Here is a 20,804-nt window from a genome sequence, read left to right as displayed (position 1 = left end):
GATGAGCTTCTTTAACCAATGAAGTAACACGTTCCCATGTTAATAAGCGACCATTTTGTTGAGATCATTCAATCCATACCATCATCTAATCAAGATTGTTCATAATATACAAATGAAGTGCATCTCACTCATGAGCAACCATATGAAATAAATAGACCAGTTAGAAATAACTTATATTGATGATGGATAAGAATTAATTAACTAAAATAACATCTTATAATTACCTCTCACTTTCCTCAATCTACCTTTCCCTATCAAGTACTACCCTTCAAATCTATTCATGTAGTTGGGATCCCAAATGCGATCTACATGGATCTTTGATGCAAACTTGGGAAGATATTCACTAATGTAAACCATGGTCTGATAGACCATATATCCCTTGACCATGGAACCTTGAGGACATGCTCTTTATGGAACCAAGCTCTTCAAAAAATTTAAGTGCCTCTCAACCATCCACATTGACCTAGTTGGTATAGGTCCACATATTTTGATCTCCTCAACTAGATGTATTAGGTAGTGTTCTTGTGAATTGAAAAAAGTTGAAGGTAGACACTTTTGCATCTCACACAAAAGCTAAGAAACTTTTCTCTTCCATTGCTTTATGTCTTTTTTATCAATTTCTTTAGATGAAAACCACCTAGAAGATATTCATCATGCAAAAATATATTAACGAGACTAATAACACTTCTATAAAACAAATCTAAAAAATAACACTTCTAACCTCATGCATTTTCCAAGATCATATGTAACATGTTTGACACTCATGTTGTCAAATTTGTGTGGGAGAGATAGAGATAGAATGTACTATAGTAATAATAAAATGATCTTTTCAATATATTATAAAATGAAACAATCAAAAGTCATGATGTTTTACAAATCTATTGTAAATAGAAAAGATAACGACTTCCCTTGATGAAGGTATGCCAATGATGCATTTTCAACCCTGACCCAAAATCATCTTTTTTTGATATGAGACTACTTATGTTTACAACAAATTGTGTGGGAAATTTAGTTTTTTTTATGGCTTCATATATGGCATCAGTTTGTTGCTACGTTAATAACCAAGGAATGGTGCTTGTATTAATCCGATTTCCATTTCTATTTGATTCAATAAAAAACTTCAATGCATGATTGGATTCATCAATATCATTGAAAATTTTAACCAATTTTTCTTTGTCACGCCTTCCATCTGATATTTTCCATAGTGTCTCTATTAAATTATTTCCAATATGCATAGCATCAAAAAAATGCATAATTGGGAGGTGCTCATAGTACGACAACCTACTAAATTGTCTAGGATAGATTTTAAGTCCTTTTGGAAGTTTCTCATCGATGCCTTGACGACCTTCACAGACATCAATTATATCATTAGTAAACAAAAGATAGTATCCAAATTTAAATTTTATACGAAATCCTACATTAGATGGAATGACATTACCTCGACGATTCATTCTATTGTATTCCAACTTTCACATGTGAGGTGTCATTATTTGTGGCTTTGATGTTGTCTCTTCTTTCCTATTGAAAAGATATTTTTTGAAAACTCAATACTTATGATTTTTGTGGAGAAAGTCTCTATGCTCATCAAACACCTATTTTCCTAAACTTTTTGATTGGTGAGATTTCATCTTTGGACCACAAATTGGACATGCACATTTTCCCTTTGTCTAAAAACCTACAAGATTGTGTCTAATTGGATTACATGTTTACTATAAGATTCATATTTACAATTATCATGCGTAACTTAAACATACAAAAAAAAATATGCATTAATAGTTTTACATACCACAAAAATGTCTTAGTCTAGGGGCATCATGTATAGTCCATACAAGCATTGCACAAAATTAAAATTTCCTTTTACCAATTGGTTTGGAGATGTCATACATAGTGACTCCATTCCATAACTCAAACAAATCATCAATCAAGGGATCAATATGTACATTAATATCTTTCACTTAGTACTTACCTAGTTGAATGAACATAAACAAATCATAATTATTATGACCATTTTGATACTGTATTTATAAATTAATTTAGATGACTATTAAATGGAAAAATACCTTGTACAATGATTTCCAACATTATGTGCTCCCTCTTTATGGACATCCTAGGAGGAATGTTATAGTTAATACCAAAAATAGGCCAAACTGAGTAAACAGATCTCATCTCTTCAAAAGGATTGATATCGTCTGTTGCCAATAAAATCTTCAGATTATGAGGTTCTTGTTTAAATACTGGCCACCTATCTTCTATGTCCTTCAATGCAGAACCATCCATAGGCATTCACATAATGTCATCTTGACTTCTATTGTGTGCATGGTAATCCATAAATTGTGCCAAGCTAGTACACTTGAATAATCATTGTAGATGTGGAATAATGGGAATCTACTAAAGAATCGTGTGAGGCTCCTTTTTTATTATTTGATTTGATTGATATCTACTAATGTGACAATCAGGGCATTCTATTGCAAATTCATATTGTTTATGATATATAATATGATCATTAGGACATGCATGTATTATTTGATACTCCATTCCAATATCTTTCATAATGGTCTATAATTCTTGGTAAGAGCAAGGTAGAATATTTGATGGTGGTAACAAACATTCATTTATCAACCTATGGAAAAATATTGATATTAATATAAAAAATATTGATGGTACACTAACATAGAAGATGAAAAAAATGACACTATACCTTAGCATATGTGAGATTGCTACATTGGATATACCATTCATAACCTTAAAGTTTACCAACAACAACACAATGGAGAGAAGTTTTGTTTAGGAGCCTTGGTAAAAGGGCTCATATGCCTTCTCAGTTACATGTATATCAAGGTTCTCTTCATCATTGTCTTCATTATCTTCATCAGTTGTGCTAGTAAAATCTTCTTCAATCTTGTTCTTTGGAATATTATCAGTTGCACCAATACCAACATCTTAAATTATGTTCTCTGCCTCAGGATCATCTCCTTCAATGGGAGTATTACCTTTTGCTTCAATATTCACACCATTTTGAAATCCACATTCACCAAAGGACAAAAATCCTTTCTCCCTTTAATGTGATCATATTGCCTACAATGTATCTAAGCTAATGTGAATAGAATTCTTTGATTCTTTAAACCCTTGCATTTTTTGCAAGGAGAATAACATTTTCCATCACCATTTCTTTTGAATTGAGACCACAATCTAGCAATTGTTGCCTTATTCTATTTTGGGTTCATATTGTTAGGCATGGACTTTCTTCACAAGCAAATATTTGGGCTATAAAATTATAACAAATATAAATATACAAGCATTAGTAGTATCTTGTATATAATCAATAATAATAAAATAATAAAATATTACTATCTCTTCAGTACATATGGAATCTAAACAAATCAAATGAATTATACAATATAAATATTGGCATTGATTTTGAACAATATAGCATTAGCATTGATTCTAGACTTCATTCAACTTGGTAGAAATATTTTGAGCTATTACATCCACGAGGTAAGGGAGAAAGTGCATACCACATTGTGACGATCCATGCTACCTAACTATGTCCAAGGTGTTTGCACACTAGAGGCATACTCCGCCTACCAGGCTACCTATATACCTATGTAAATGAGATCAAGACACTTGAACTACTCACTCTAATGAAAATGTAGTTCTAGCTTCTAATTGTTTTAATGTAGTTGTATTCCTATAACCATTGGTGAGATTTACTCACCTAATACAACTCTTTTCCATCATACACCCACTTAAGTGAATCAAACAATTTTCTATAATTATAATCTTATAATACCCTGGTACAACCTTTGTTTTGTAGTTTATAGTTAATGTAAGGTTAACCTATGTATATTCTAACTCACTCCTTATATAGTTATATTCAAAAGCTTGTGACAATAATCAATGGGTCTAAATAGACCAGTGAAGTAAATGCTAGCTAGGAACAACTGATTGTTCATTTTATTGTACCTAATATGATGGCAGTTCTACAAGAATTTGTAATCAACCCAACTAATCAATAACTAGACCAATTGATCACATCCTAACTCATTCCTTATATAGTTATGTTTAAAATCTTGTGGCCATGCTACCTATTGAGTGATTTTTATTGTTTATATACATACATACATATACACATACATATACATCAATGAAAAGGGTATGGAAATGAAATCCTAGATCTTGGTGCAGTGGCCCTAGGTCCTAAATAAGGTGGCCAAACACTAGGTAGGATAGTATAGAAGGTCAATAATCATCCAAGTTTACACAAGATAGTTTAGGCAATCTCAAACATGCATTTAGGCAAGTTGTTTACATATTGTAATAAGGTTATAGGCAAGTCAAAGGTTAGACAACAATTGGTCAAACATGTGAGTTGACCAAAAATCTTTATTTTTATGTTTTATAATTTTGTTAATATTGTGGTATAGTTTTGAAGGCATGTGGACTCCTTTATTTTAAGTTTGTGTAAAAGTTGTAAAAATTGCAATAAAAGTTATCATGCAACTTTTTGCAAATTTTCTTGTAATCTGGAAGTCTAATAGTCAGATCATTATTTTGATCGAACCTGGAAGGATGAAATTGTAAGGTCAATAGTTATGACCTATAAATTGATTATCTTCAACCTAGGCTGGGGTTGAAATAGAACTATATAGATTTGGAATGAAATAACAATCCTTTTGGTGGGAAAATCATGCACATTCAAATTAAATCTTTCTAAAATTTGCTTGTGAAGTGATAATCAGTTGTTGTTATGTTTTTAGAAAGTTTAGTTTTTGAGGATTTATGAATGCAATAACTTGTTTTTGTCAAATAGGAGAAAGTGGTTTTAGTTTTGGATTTTATTATGCCTCTTGTTTATCCTACCCTACAGTTAGGGTTTGAATAAAAATAGCAAATATCTCCTATTTCCCATGGTGAAAATTCTTGATGGTTGGTGAATAGAAGGGTATGAGGATGGGGAAGACATTCTTGGTTTATGTTTTAAAAACTTCCACCTATCTATACTATTCCATCAACATATAAGTCTCAAGTTTCAACAGTCAAATTGTTGGACGTGCTAACAAACTATGATTACATTGTAGAGATCAGATACAGACTGCACACAGATTTAATGAGAAAACCTTTATTTTCGCAAGATTTATGAGTTATGTTCATTATTTTGGTTATCTTTGAAGGCAATTTGATCTTGAATGAAACAAGTACATTAACCTATGATCTAATCTTCCACTTTCATGCTTTGATTGAAGGATTCCAGAAGTGTTTCCATTCATATTTTGTTGACTGTCATAATGCTCTATAGTTTGTAGGCAGTTTTGATGACTCGATTGTGAAATAGTTATTCCATGAATGTAAGTTCTTGATTCTCATGGAATGTCTTAGATCCAATATGTATTATAGCAACTAACCATTCTACATGCATTTGTGAAGGAGGGAATGAAGTATTTTGGAGATCACCATAACTAATTTAAGGAATTTTACATTGAAATTGTTGGGTATCCTACAATAGTAGCACATTATTCTTAAGGGGTGGCTAATTTTATTTTCGATTGTATCTACATATGGTAAGGACAATTTGTTCCATCCATCAGTTGTTGAAGAAAGTGTTGGAAAAGTATAGATTAAGGAAGCCCTAGTTTCTAAGGGTTTTGAAATACAAATTGGGGCTTTTGCACTTGTAGGTATATAAACTCAAATTGATTGTAAATTCCTTTAATTCAACTCATTTTATGAGACTATGGAGAATATTGAAGTTTGGGGGTACATTTCACTCATAGTTTCTTTGCAAATCCATCATCTAGGATGCCTAAATTGTTGATCAAGCTTTAAAACAGGGATTGCTTTCCAAAGTAACCCTATCTATCATTTTTGGCATGTTGAAGGATTCAATAAAGGGTATCTAAAAAGGTTATATTTTTTCTTTTCTTTTTGGAATTTTTAAAAGTTATGCATTTTAGAAGCTTGCTGGAGACCTAATTGGCAAGATTGATAGGCCTATCTTGTGCATTTTCTAGTTTATGACCATAGTGAGTTTGTGGAAGGGAAGAACTAGTTGAATCACCTTATAGTTGATATTTTAACACCATTCAAACCACCTTGGATCATAGTATATGTCTTTGACAAGCATTTAGTTGTTGGAGGCATTAAAGGTCATCTCATTACATTGAAACTTGTGAATTTTCGCTTTTCCCTTACTCTTGTTGATTTGGTTTTCATCCCACCATAACATATATATATATATATATACATATATATATATATATATATACATATATATATATATATACATATATACACATATATATATATATACATATATATATATATATATATGTGTATATATATATATATACATATATATATGTATACATATATATATGTATGTATATATATATGTGTGTGTATGTATGTATATATATATATATATGTATATATATATATATATATATATATGTATATATATATATATATGTATATATATATATATATATATATATATATATATATATATATATATATATATATGTATGTATGTATGTATGTATATATATATATATGTATGTATGTATGTATATATATGTATGTCTATATATATGTATGTATATATAGATATGTGTGTGTGTGTGTATATATATATGTATATATATATATATATATGTATGTATATATATATATATATATGTATGTATATATGTATTTATGTATGTATGTATATATATGTATATATATATGTATGTATATTTATATATATATATGTATGTATGTATATATATATGTATGCATGTATATATATATATATATATATATATATATATGTATGTATATGTATATATATACATGTATATATGTATATATATATATGTATGTATGTATGTATACATACATACATACATACATACATACATACATACATATATATATATATATATATATATATATATATGTATATATATGTATATATATATATGTATACATACATATCTATATATGTATGTATACATACATATCTATATATATACATATGTATACATACATAGTTATCACTAATACATTAGGGGTCAATTTGCGACGTCAATTTGCGACGACAGGCAAATGTAATGTGTTTTTGGTTTTTTTTTTTTTCAATTATAGCCTGACGACATTGCAATTGTGATGCTACCAAGATATAAGAGGAAAAAAAATGAAAACATTGCTCATTTGGGTAATTTTTTATACATCATCACCTCATTTGGCTCGCCACTATCTTATTCTCCGCTACCAGATGCAATGTCGAATGGATGGATGATTTAGGGCAAGTTTGAGGCGAGGCTAGTTTCAGACTCCTATTCACATTCTAACCTGAGTTGGCTTTGGTTTTGCTGGTGAAGGGGAGAAATGGAGCCGCTAAAGAAGTAGACAGAGTGGAAAGCCTCCCAGGCCAACCCCCTGTAGGTTTTGCTCAGTATGCTGGTTATGTGAGCATTAATGAAAGGAAGGCCCTGCTTTACTGGTTCTTCGAAGTCACGAGGAATCCATCAGAAAGGCCTCTTGTTCTTTGGTATTAGACAAGACTTACGAAGGAATATGAAATAACAAATGTGCAACTGGTATTTTGGATCCCTTCTCTTATACACATTCAAACACTTTAGCCAACTCTGAATTTCTTCTACATGGGGATTGCCCTTATTCACTTTGTATTATTTTGTGAGTATCCATACTTCCCTTGTTTCATCTTTTCATTTTATTGTATTATTACAAGACCTCAACCCTAAATACTATTGCAGTTGCTCAAATTGTGGAATCCAACTGCAAGAGATGTTATTTGTAAGTTGATTTTTAGAAAATTCCAATATGGAAGGAGCAATATTAGAGCAAAGCAACAAACTTTCTAATCTGACAAAAATTGGAATTGGTGTCTGGAATTGTTCCACACACCTAGTCATTAGAGGTGAAGATGTTCAAGGGTATCAGACTTGAAATGGTATCCAAAATATATCCTTCAAGGATTCAATGTTGAACATATATTGAATAAAACAATCCTGTAATGTTTAGAGCAATTATACCCTTCAGCTTTTCCATTTCCTTAGGAATATTTCTTGGGAGCTTCTTGTAAAAAAAATCAATGAATTTGGAAGCCATTGATAATCTTAGGGTATGGAATTGCTAGTCCTTTAATCCAAAATGTTGTTTGATTCATAAACATTATTTGAAACATGGAGCCAACGTGAAATCCAGTCTGAAACTCTAAATGTTGTCTCTATGTTTTTCACATTGTGTCACATTTGACGTATCATTCAACATCCCTGAACTCTCAAGAATCAGTCCTCATAAATTATTATGAGATTAATGTAGAATTTGAAGATGCTTGAACATAAACAACTTTGGTGAGAGAATGTTTTACAACTCATTAAAAGACAAGCTAAGAAATCGTAACTCTGCTAGTTCTCCAATCCAAATTGAGATACACCCCTGAATTTTGTTTTGCAAGTCAAATACTCAAAGTTTTGTGCAATTTGCAATAGGAGGAGGAATAATAGCTTGCAATTTTTTCTTTACTCAGATTTAGTGTCTCAAGTAGAGGAAGATTCCCTAACTCTTCTAGTACCCCACCTTTGAAATAATTTTGAGTCAAATTCAAAATTCTCAATTGAGAACATCTGACCAAATTTGTAGGAGTGACATCACTTAGTGCATTCTTTAAAATGTCCACAAATACTAAAATATTATTGACAAGACATATAGATAGTGAAATAGAGCCAGTTAACAAGACAGTTGCAAATTTTGCATCACTAGAAATATATTGAAGAGCCTCCATGTTTTACTTGTTGTAATATTTGTAATATATTGCTACAGATTGCTAACCAAAGCTCCAAAAGAATTTTTAGCAGAAAGAATATCAACAAACAACATTAGTCATATTTAATTCAGTACAAATAAGCTCTTATGTTTGCACTCTTGAAATGCAAACTGTTAAGAAGATTTTATCAAGAATATGTATCTGGGGCAATTGAAATGTATTTTGAAATTCTCACATACATTCTACTCATTATCAAAATTATGCAAGAATTATATATTTTATTGTGTAGATCCACCAAATATTGGTCACCTTCAAAGTGATAAGAAGTTGCTTCTTGAATAAAATCTAATTGCACAGAATTATCTTGATTGTTAACAAAATGTTATAACTTTAATATTCAATTGCAAGCATTTAGGGAAAATTGGAATCAAATGCAATATGTGAACAGTTAATTTTGAGAAATTTGGTCGATAAAATAAAGGAGAAGAAGAATCAGTTCAACCCATATAACAACTACTTCGTGGGACTTCTAACTGTATGTAAGAAGTTAACTATAAAAATTCAAATACATCAGGACCAACATAAAACCTTCATGAATTTAGCATTCAAAAAGATATTGGATAAAACTACCCATCAAAATAAAATACTTGTACCTTGATTTTAGGTGAAAGCACAACATTGCAATCACGCTGGCAAATCCAACTCCAAAACAAAACCCCACTGACACTACCCACCATCGATCCATCTCGTCTGCATCTCCATGTGCATCCGTCACTGTTGTGTTGTTCCTTTGTGTTTGGCCACCTATTTCACCCCCACCAGATCTCATTGCTCCATTTTCAATATGCCCTATGGATGTCCCTATCTAACTATATATCTTTTAATTGCATATAATAACTAATTTATGTGCTTTTTCATGACTATGTTTGACTCATATAATTGTGATCTCTCTAGTACTATGATGTCATTTAATACGTCTTGCTAAAGCTTGTAAATTTTGTTCCTTTTTCCATGTCATGTAATATGTCTTGCCTTGTAGCTTATATGTTTTGAAATTATTGTTAGGCCTTGTAGCTTGTATAATTTGATTGTCGGAGAGCTTCTACAGCTAAGCAAGAAGGCCATTGCACGAGTTATAGCCGCACACTCGGGTATGAAAATTGTATATTTTTTAATCTAATTTATATTTTAACTAGACTTTTAGCTTATATGTTTTGAAATTGCTTTTAGTGGCTTAATGTTGTAAGGTCTCTTGAAACAAGACCTTCAAGCGGTTGGTCAAAGTTTTACAAATAATCTTATCCACAAATTTGCCTAGAGCAATTGACTGAATGTTATAAAAGGTGATTGGGTTAAATTTCTTAGGAATAAAGTCAAAGAAAGTATTTTTAAAATATTAAAGTATTTAGCTAGGTCTAAGAATATTTGTGTACTTTCAACAGTTTTTCTTAGTTTGTGAAATTTGTAGACCGAAGTTTTCATAGCCCGATTTTTGCTTCCTACGAAGAATGATCATGTCAGATAATATAACTGAAGAACAAAATAGGGAGACAATTGCTAGATTGTGGTCTAACTTGAAAAGAAAAGGTGATGGAAAATGCTATTATCCTTGCAAAATTTGTAAGGGCTTAAACCATAGAAGACTACTAATCAAAATAGTTAAGAGACATTGTAGGGAGAATGGTCACATTGAAGGGGGGCATGACTATCATCCACTGGTAAGTTGTTCATTATATCATTTTAACAATTTATATAAATATGAAATCACTTGATGATGAGTTGATAATCATGGTTTATTTATGTTAATTAATTTTATATAGGTTTATCTCCCTAGGGAAGTGCATGATATGAACCACAACAATCCAAAGAATATAGTTTTCAAAGTGGAGGAATATGGAGGTGCAAATATTCCCATGATCCCATGGAAGATGACGATCATGCGCTAGAAAACACAATTAAAGATGATGGTATAAATACATTGATCCATGACACATTTAGTCCAAGCATATCTGATCATGATGATGATGATAGCCTCGATGTACCTCTACTTAAGAAGGCATACGAGCCCCTATACAAAGACTCCCAAACAACTCTTCTCTCTGCTGTATTGTTGTTTTTGAACTTGAAGGTTATGAATGGTTTATCCAACATAACAATGTCACGTATGTTAAGGTATGTCATATATGTCTTTATAGTTAACAAAGGGTGAATAATGTACCACTAATATTGTTTATATTAACAACTTATATTTTTTGTTGTAGATCGATAGGCAAGTTTCTATTACCACCATCAAATATTCTACCTTGCTCATATCGAGAATTATCTACTGTTATGAAAGATATTGGAATGTAGTATGAAGCAATATATGCTTGTCCTAATGATCATATTATATATTATAAGAACATGAATTTGCAACACAATGCCCTGTATGTCATATGAGTAGATATCGAACAGATTGACTAACAAAAAAAGTGCCTCAAAAGGTTCTTCGTTACATCCCCATTATTCCACAGATGCAACAATTATTCAGGTGTAGTAGCTTGGCTCAATTTATGGATTATCATGCACGCAATAGAAGTTGAGATGACATTATTCGAATCCCTACAAATGGTTCGACATTTATGCACATAGAGGAAAAGTGGCAACACTTCAAATAAGAACCTTGTAATCTCAAGCTTTCATTGGCAGTGGCCGGTGTCAATCCATTTGGAGAGATGAGATCTGTTTACTCGGTGTGGCCTATTTTTGTTATCAACAATAACATTCCTCTATGGATGTCTATAAAGAGGGAGCACATTATGTTGGAAATGATTGTTCTAGGTATCTTATCATTTGATAGTTATTAATTTACATGTACTTACAAATCTTGCAATAAAACGGTCATAATAATTATGTAATGTTACTGCTCATTCAAGTAGGTAAATATCAAGTAAAAGATATGAATGTATATATTGAGCCTCTTATCAACGAGTTGGTGGAGTTATGGAATGGTGTCACTATGTATGACATGTCTAGACCAATAGGACAAAGACAATTTCAATTCTATGCAATACTTGCATGGACAATACATGATGCCCCAGGGCTAACACATTTTTGTGGTATCTTATAGTGAATTCAAGTTGCGCACAATAATTCTAATTATAAAAATCAACATATTTAATAATCCAATTATATCATTATCTTGTAGGTCTTCAAACAAAGGGAAAATTTGCATGTCCAGTTTGTGGTCCAAAGATGAAATCTTGTCATTCAAAAAGTTTAGGAAAGCAGGTGTTTGATGAGTGTAGACACTTCCTCCACAGGAATCATAAGTATCAAAGTACAAAAAAATATCTTTTCAATGGGAAAGAAGAGACTACATCAAAGCCACGAAGAATGACACCTCACCTATGGAAGTTGGAATATAATAGAATTAATCGTCGAGGTAATGTCATTCCACCTAATGGTTTATGTTTGTAATTTATACATTTCTATTGTGATTTTTTTTTACTAATTGTAATTGATGATCATGAAGGTCGTCAAGGCAGTACTGACTATAATCACCTAAAAATGGTCATCTAGACTATTAGCCCCCTTTTCAACATTTTGGCTAAATTAATTTAATCACTTACCTAAGCCAAATTGCTAATAATAAATTTATTTGATTATAACCTATAGTTTGACTATGCTATCCTAAGTTCATTATTTGATTAAAAGAACATGTCCCCTTTTAATTAAATAAAAGACCCCATTCTTCTAACCCACTTAAAGTGCACACATAAAGTCCTTTTTCTATTTTACAATTAAAAGAAAAGGCTTTGTGACTTTTATCTTATATGACAAGTCAACTTATATTCTATTGGTTGACTTGTGTGTGCACATGGATCACTCCTCTTTTTGAATTCCACCATTGATCATCCACCATCTTCATCTTGATCTCTACCATCCATACATCTTTAAAAGGGAGAGAGCTTTCCCCCTCAATCAATCCTCATTTTGAATATTGTTATACTGCAAGTTTTCTAACAGGTTTCTTTGGAGCTTTGTGGAGAACTTTTATTTCTTGTCTACATTCTCTCATCCATGGCATCATGACATTCTAGCTTAGCTTAGCTTTCATTTTTACATGTAGCTTAATCTCACATAGCTTAATAATGGTATTGTAACACTCTCATCCATGCTTAGAATAGCTACACTTTTCATATTCATTCTAGCTTAATTTTCATTTGCATTGCATTCTTGAGGAACTCCTTGGGACATTTGCATTCCTGCATCTTGTCTTTGGAGTCTCTCATTGCATGGTTTACTAGCAAGAAGAGTATCTCTAAAGCTCATCTAAGAGCCTTTGAATTTTAAATACACTCTCTTGCACTCCGTGGATAGGGAGCTCTAAGCCGGCATCCAAGCATTCCAAACTCATAGAATCGTTTGGATAGAAGGGTTTAGAGTGGGACACTTTCGAGTGTACATTTTTGGCGCCCACCGTGGGGCTTGAATTAAGTTTCTAGCTCCATTTTCTTTTATTTTTTATCTTTGATTTTTTACAACAGCATATTGGATCTAATCAAATGCTTTTGTAGAATTGTCACTTTGGTTTTAAGGCCAACCCATAAGTAGATTGCTTTGAAGGCCAAAAAACTTAGTTGATTTAAAGATTTGATCATATCTTTTAAACCGCTTGGAGTTTGGTTTTGAATTTTTTTTTCAAGTTGGGTATGTGCTCAAAATGTCTCAGTCCAATTTTCAAAGCATTTTGACGTGATTTTTGGGAGTTATGAGTTTTTCTTTTTTTTTCATAAAAAGTCATTTTTTATCGCAAATCAACAAATTTTTTAGAAAAATTTACATTTTCAAAAATATTTTTGAATTCTAATGGGGGTTCTTTCTTTGTGTTTTGAATTTTGAAGTCGTATTAAGGATCAAAAACTCGATTTGATAAATTTGCCCTATTTTGACAAAATCGATCTCTAGGGAGCAAATGAAGAGATTTTTTTGAATTTCTTACATTTTTGGAAAGATCTCTGATTTTTAGTAGGGGTCTCTTCTTTTCATTTCTATTTTTGGATCAGAAATCATAGCAAACAAGTTCAATCTTGTTGACTAGGTCAAAATCAAAGAGTAAAAATGAGAGCATTTGTGATTAATTTGCACTTTCTTTGCATGCACTTGGTTGGAAGATAAATTGGATTTTTGAGGCAACTAACCACTTTTTATTGTAGATTTTTATGTTATTTTACACTAACTTGTGGTACTAACAAGTTTTGATTGCAGTTTGCCATCCTTATGAAAAAAATTGAAACATTGCATAAAAAGAACACATGTCAAAGCTTCAAATGTGCAAGGACTACTAACATTGTTTGCAGGGCTTCCCAAAGCATAAAAACCCAAAATTTCTTTCTTTTTTGTTTTCATGTGTGGCATTGATTAATTGTTCATTTTTCATAGGCACATAAAACTTGTGATTGGAGTCTTTTGGTAATAGGAGAGTATGCTCTTCACCCTCGTGGTGAATCAGAAATCTTGACTTGCCATTTGGTTTCAAAAGCAAGGGGTAACTGAATCTTCCTAGTGTGTTTGGGAGAAAACAATTGGAATAGGAGAGTATGTTCTTCACCCTTGTGGTGAATCAGAAATCTTGACTTCCAAAAGTTGATCCACTTTGTGTAGTTAAAATCCTTTAGAGGGCCTGCTCTCGAACAACCTGAGAGGAACGACCCAAGTGGGGACAAGCCGATTACCTGGCTCTTCCAACCCACTATAAACTCAAGGCTACCAAGGACACAAAACTTTGGTAGACATAGTGTTTTTCTTTTCCTAGTGTGATCGCTTATGGAATTTCGACCATAGGGAGATCACTAGGCAAGAATGCTTAAGGTACTCTTGTGATCACAAGATTGATTACTCATCGTAAGGTGAGGTGTCCCATAATTGGGAGCAAGAGGGACACTATGAACGGAAGTCCGATCTAAAACCCCTAAGTTAGTAACCACCCTTTTTATCCGCTCAACTTCTTGGTGCAAGGATCGATCCTCGTGGACTACCCGGATCACCCCAAGATTTACACTCACCATATGTGTTCCCTTGGTTGTGCTTATGGCACTTCCATGACAAAGCCAATATCTCTTGTGGGCAACCACTTGGTGTGAGGCGAAGGAGCATCAAGCGTGGGCTAAGTTGTTGAGTAATGAACCGTGACTCTAAGGTAGATTGCTTGGATATTTGTTTCGATGTTTTGACCAGTGTTAACGTTCTTGCAACATAAACATTCCGATAAAGAATTGTTAGGAAGGTTGTTCTGATACCCCAAGTGCGTATTGACAAGGTTGTTTTTACCCTTGATCAATTGTTTTGAAGACATGTTACAACACTTATTGTTTGCAAACTTTGTTGTTTACTAATACAAGCTGAGACGAAACGCTGTCTGATTGAAACGACTATCTGATTGACAAATTGAAACGAACTCCAAACCAAAAAAATTGACTTTTTTTACACAAAACTGGCACTCTGTTGCACGCTTTGACGAGAAATATCGTGCGATATTTTTTTCAAAAATTATGTCGCACGTCAGTAGTAAATTATTTCGCACTGTGTCTAATATTCTGTCACACTTGGTATAAATATTTGTCGCCTGAACAAAAAGTATCGCACTATTCCTGAAATTCTTTCGCACGACATTATTTGCTGAACTTATGTCACCCTCCTTTTGAGAAAGTATCGCCCAGAGTCATTTTGGGTCAAAAACAGAGTTTTCCGTCGGATTTGTTTGGTCTAAGGAGTGTCATGCTAGTCACCCTTGATCCTGGCCACGTATCAATGTGTGAAGAATTCATCCTAAGTTGAAAAGATGGGTTTAGTCTGTTGAATGTAAGTCTTGAAACGTCTTGATAAATCACTTGTCAAAATTTAGCTATTATTTTTCTAGCTATCCACTATTGAGCTTCTCACTCGTCCGCTCGGCTCGAGTCACCCGTGTTGTAAGATCTTGAGCACTGTTTGACAAGCCATCTAATCACATTTTGACAAGTGACTAGTCTTGATCGTAAAAGCTTCAAATTTAGCTCGCTCTTCTTGTCCTACTAAACAAAGACAACTCTTTACATGTCGGTCACAACTAGATATCAAGGTGGTAACGGTAGCCACACGCCTTTCATTTTCAAACAATTGAAAACACCACCCAAACGTCCTCGCAAACAACCTTGTGATAAGAATCTCAAATTTTCTCAAACACAAACAGCTAACGTTCGGCACAACCCACTTTATAGTTTTGAAAATCCATTTGGTACACCCTTTGAGACACCTGAGGGTACGAGTGGTATAGTCACTATGGTGCATCCTGATAAAATTAAATGTCACTTAGAAGAACAAGCATGTGAAACCCAAAAGACTTTGGAGGCTATATACGCTGCGAAGAGAGAAAATCAACAAGCTGAAACTGAAAATCAGGCACGCTACGAAGGATATAAAGGAACTTGTTCTCGAAATCCCTTTGAAAATAATGATGGTAATCACACACCTCCAAGGACTCCTAGAGCTGCCGCTGGCGCATGTCCTTCACCTAAACCATCTCATCATGATAGTGATGAAGAAGTAACTAGTGAAGATGTGATCAAATTTCAACAAGATGGCTTCGCCCAAAAACTAATGCTCAGAGCTTTAGAGGAAAATGGAGACCAATACTTCCGATACATGGTAGCTAGGGGATGGAAACTCCCTCAAGGCTTTAATGTTGAACATATTATCCCAAAACGAGAGCCCACTGAGGCTGAAATCTTAAGGGAAGAAATACAAGAACTAAGAAAACAATTTACACAACTGCAAACTTCAAAAGAGCCACCTAAGACATCATTTGTTGAATCAATTTGCGCTCTTCCATTTGATAGGGGTCTATACATGCTACCATTTCCTAAGGATATAGAGGTTCCTAAGTATGACAAATATGATGGAAATGGTGACCCTCACGACCATGTGAGACATTTCTATGCTATTAGCATGGATTTTATGCATGAAGACACCTTTCTTATGCGTTTGTTCCCTAGAAGTCTAAGAGGACAAGCTATGGAGTGGTTCACAAAATTAAGTCCTCCTCTTAAAACATTTGACAAACTTGCACAACGTTTCATCCAGCAATATTCGTACAACATTCAACATCCTGTGATAGTGCTAGACTTATGCAACATCAAACAAAGACCAGGAGATTCTTTTGCAATATACCTTCAACGATGGAGATCTTTATACTCTCGGTATCCTCGGCAAGTGCCTGAGGCTGAAAAAATTGACATCTTTGTCAACACACTTGTACCTGAATTATACTTTGATCTAAGAAAATAGTTATTCACATCCTTCAATGCCATGGTAGAAAGTGCATATCACATTGAGGATGTTGCTATCAAAAAAGGTGATATTGCCATAAACAATGATAGAATTAACAATGGGAACAGTAAAGACAAAGGAAAACCTTGGAACAAAAACAAGTATGTTGTCAATGACGGAGTAGTGGACACTCCTAAGACTAAGGAACCTGCATTTAACCTTTCCAATGCCATCTATGCAGCAAAGCAACAAGAAGGTTCGAAACCACAAACCTTTGACAAAGGCTCTAAATTTGCAAAGAAGCGACGTGTTTACACACCTATGGTCGAACCTTATGAAGTGGTTTTAAAAACCTTAATTGCAAACAAATTGGTCATGTTTCCAGACAACTCATGTCCTTACGATCCACCCATTAAACCTCCATGGTGGAGAGAAGATCATACTTGCAGCTATCACCGAAGTAAGGGACATAACACAGAGAATTGCTTCAAACTCAAAGATGTAATTCAAGACCTCATCGAAGCTGGCAAAGTTGTTACAGATGGCCTTGTTAAGAATACTGATCATAAGGCTTTCCAAAAACCATTACCTGAATATGAAAAGGGTGAGACCTCAAGGGTAGCTGCCAAAAAGAATCATGACGCCAAAATCAGTTATGCTTACGCTGACACTGATAATGTTATAAGCATGCTTGAGCCCATTGAATACGTATGTATGGAAAGCTCCAACAATGACAACTGGCCAAATTATGATGCTGAAGATGAACAACCAAAAGTGGTCTTAAGGACACGATCCACTCCTCAAAATCATACTGATACTAGACCCAAGGTGGTACTCCGGGAGGCTGAGTCTTCATCTTCTCAAGGTGAACCACTCAACGCTGTCACTAGGGGGCAATCTAAGGTTGTCCTAAAAGTTGCTAATGATCCTAAAAATGCTTCATTGTCTAAACAACCAATTACTTTCGAAATCTCCAACTATGATCTTGTTAGCCAACTGTAATGCACGCAAGCACAAATCTCCATTTTTGAATTGCTAGAGTTATCTCCTTTGCACAGGGATATCCTTGAGAAAGCTTTACGTGCTGCCAATGTTCCCACAGATATTGATGCGAAAAAATTCCAAGCTATGGTGAACCACATCTCCTTGCCTCACTATCTCACCTTTTCTGAAGAAGATGACTGAGCTCTCAGTCATCCCCATAACCTTGCTCTTCATATCGAAGTTCAAATCTTTCGTACCCACGTCCGTCGAGTCCTGATAGACAATGGTGCAGGGTTAAATATCATTTCATTCAATGTATTCCAACAATTGGGCATGTCTGAATTTGCCATCAATCCTAAGCGCAAGATCACTATAAAGGCCTATGATGAGGTTGAAAGGCCTTCTAAAGGTCTAATTGTACTACCAATCAGAGTTGGTCTAGTTGAGAAGAATGTCATTTTCCAAGTCTTAGACATACCACTTGCATACAACTTGTTGTTGGGATGACCATGGATTCATGATATGCAAGCAGTACCCTCTACATACCATCAGTGCATTAAGTTCCCTTTTAATGGTACTGAAGTAGTTATCCCCGGTGATAACTCCATGTCTATCAACACATTATTTGCTGCCGAAATGCTAGTCCTGCACAATCGCTCTTCTCGTGAGCTAGCACCATCTTTCACAGAATGTGAACAAAAATTGAAAATGATGAGCCTTGGTATGGGTGAGTATACTTTGGATTCTATTGCTGCCTTACCAATTTCCCCCCGGTCTTATGGGAAACCAACTATTGCAAAGAAGTCTTATGCTTCTGCTATGACACTTTTTGGCACTTTTGTGCAATCTTCCATACCACTGGAAGTAGAGAAGGAAGAACAAGCCATTAGGGACTGGATCTATAGAGAAGAGGAAGATGAGGAGGTTACAATGACTACCCTATTTCTCCCAAAAAATATGGAAAAGGCTATAAATTTTTGACAAAAATGGGCTACCAGGGTCATGGGTCCTTAACTGGTTGTAAGAATGCTCTAGTTGAACCTTTAAGTCACACTCAAGGTCATGATGCTTGAGACACCGTTGGTCTAGGCTTTGGGCTAGACAATAATACACCAAATTGTAGTCAAAGATTACTCATGTCTAGTGAATCGGAGGATGATGACTCTCCCGTAATTGCTACTACTGCACAAGATGAAGACTTTGTTCCTCTCACTTCCCTCCTTTGGGGAGAAGACATAGTTACTGCTAATAATGAAGAAGCTTCTACCTCCCAACAATAGGAACAAGAAGGGTCTACTTCTGAGGACATAAATAGAGGACTAATTAGGCAGAATATTGCTCATCTCATAGATAGGGGTCAAAGTACAGATTATCATGAGTATGAGTGGGAAAGCCTCTCTGATGCATCTTGCGAGCTAGGGGTGGATGTCATTCATGCCTATGCAACCCAACCTGATGTAGTCGAACGGTCTAGTATGGGGTCAGATGAGTTTGACTCACAACATGTCTCAATGGATCACGCTAGTTCCTCTAGGACTATTCCTGAGCTAGACTCTTTTGCGACATTTTCTATAGGCTCAAATTCACAGGTCACTAGAGATGACTCCTTCCATATCAATCAAATTGAAACTTCTCCCTCACTCTCGCTAATTTACCCAAATCTCATAGATTGGTCTATCCAAAATCAAAAACTTGAAATACGGTCTTTCCAAAATGACTATGAGATCGCTTGTTATCTAAACGCAATTGAACCTATCATTTCTTCCACCAGCAAACCTACGGTTAACATGACAGAATCGGATATCAAATACCTCAGTCAAAAAATTAAAAGAAAAAATAAGCTATCAGACGGTGAAAACCACATTGTGGCGGTGTCTGGCCCTCAAAAAAGTAAAAATAAAGATGTATCTAATGGTGAAAACCTCTCTGAGGCACCTGCGGATGAGGTACTTGGTAGTCTACCAAGCTATTTCTAGGATAGATCTTCGGTTCTAGTCAAACCTACATAGCCTATCAACTTGGGAACAGAAGAATGTCCTCAGATTATCCATGTAGCTCAATCTTTGTTAGACAAAGAAAAGACACAGTTTGCTCAGTTCTTTCAAGACAAGAAGGTCAACTTCTCATGGACATACCCTGACATGCTAGGGCTTGATACAGATCTCATCATGCATCACTTATCAATCTCACCAGATGTCAAGCCTGTCAAATAGAAGTTAAGAAAAATGCATCCACATGTGGCTCTACTGGTCAAGACAGAGTTAGAAAAACTATTGAATGCAAACTTCATTAGGGCCATTGATTATACTGAGTGGATTTCCAACATTGTACCTGTCTCCAAGCATGACAAATCCATACGAGTCTGTACTCATTTTAGAGATCTCAATAAAGTGTGCCCCAAGGATGACTTTCCACTACCAAACATCGATATGATAGTGGACATGACTGTGGGTTATGAGATGTACTCGCTCATGGATGGATTTTTTGGGTACAACCAAATAAAGATAGCTCTAGCAGACCAAGAAAAGACAGCCTTTACATGTGCATGGGGTACCTTTTTCTAGAATGCCATGCCTTTTGGGCTCAAAAATGTTGGCGCTACATATCAAAGAGCAATGAAAACCATCTTTCATGATATGATGCATAAAAACATGGAAGACTATGTTGATGACACATTGGCGAAATCAAAGAAATGAGACACACATCTCAAAGACCTTAGTTTGATATTGGACCGTATGGAACAATTCCAACTTAGGTTGAA

Source organism: Cupressus sempervirens, chromosome 2 (assembly GCF_028749045.1).
Source record: "Cupressus sempervirens isolate cs-2001-9-10 chromosome 2, ASM2874904v1, whole genome shotgun sequence".
Lineage (NCBI taxonomy): Eukaryota > Viridiplantae > Streptophyta > Pinopsida > Cupressales > Cupressaceae > Cupressus > Cupressus sempervirens.
Note: the sequence above shows the minus strand (reverse complement) of the source record.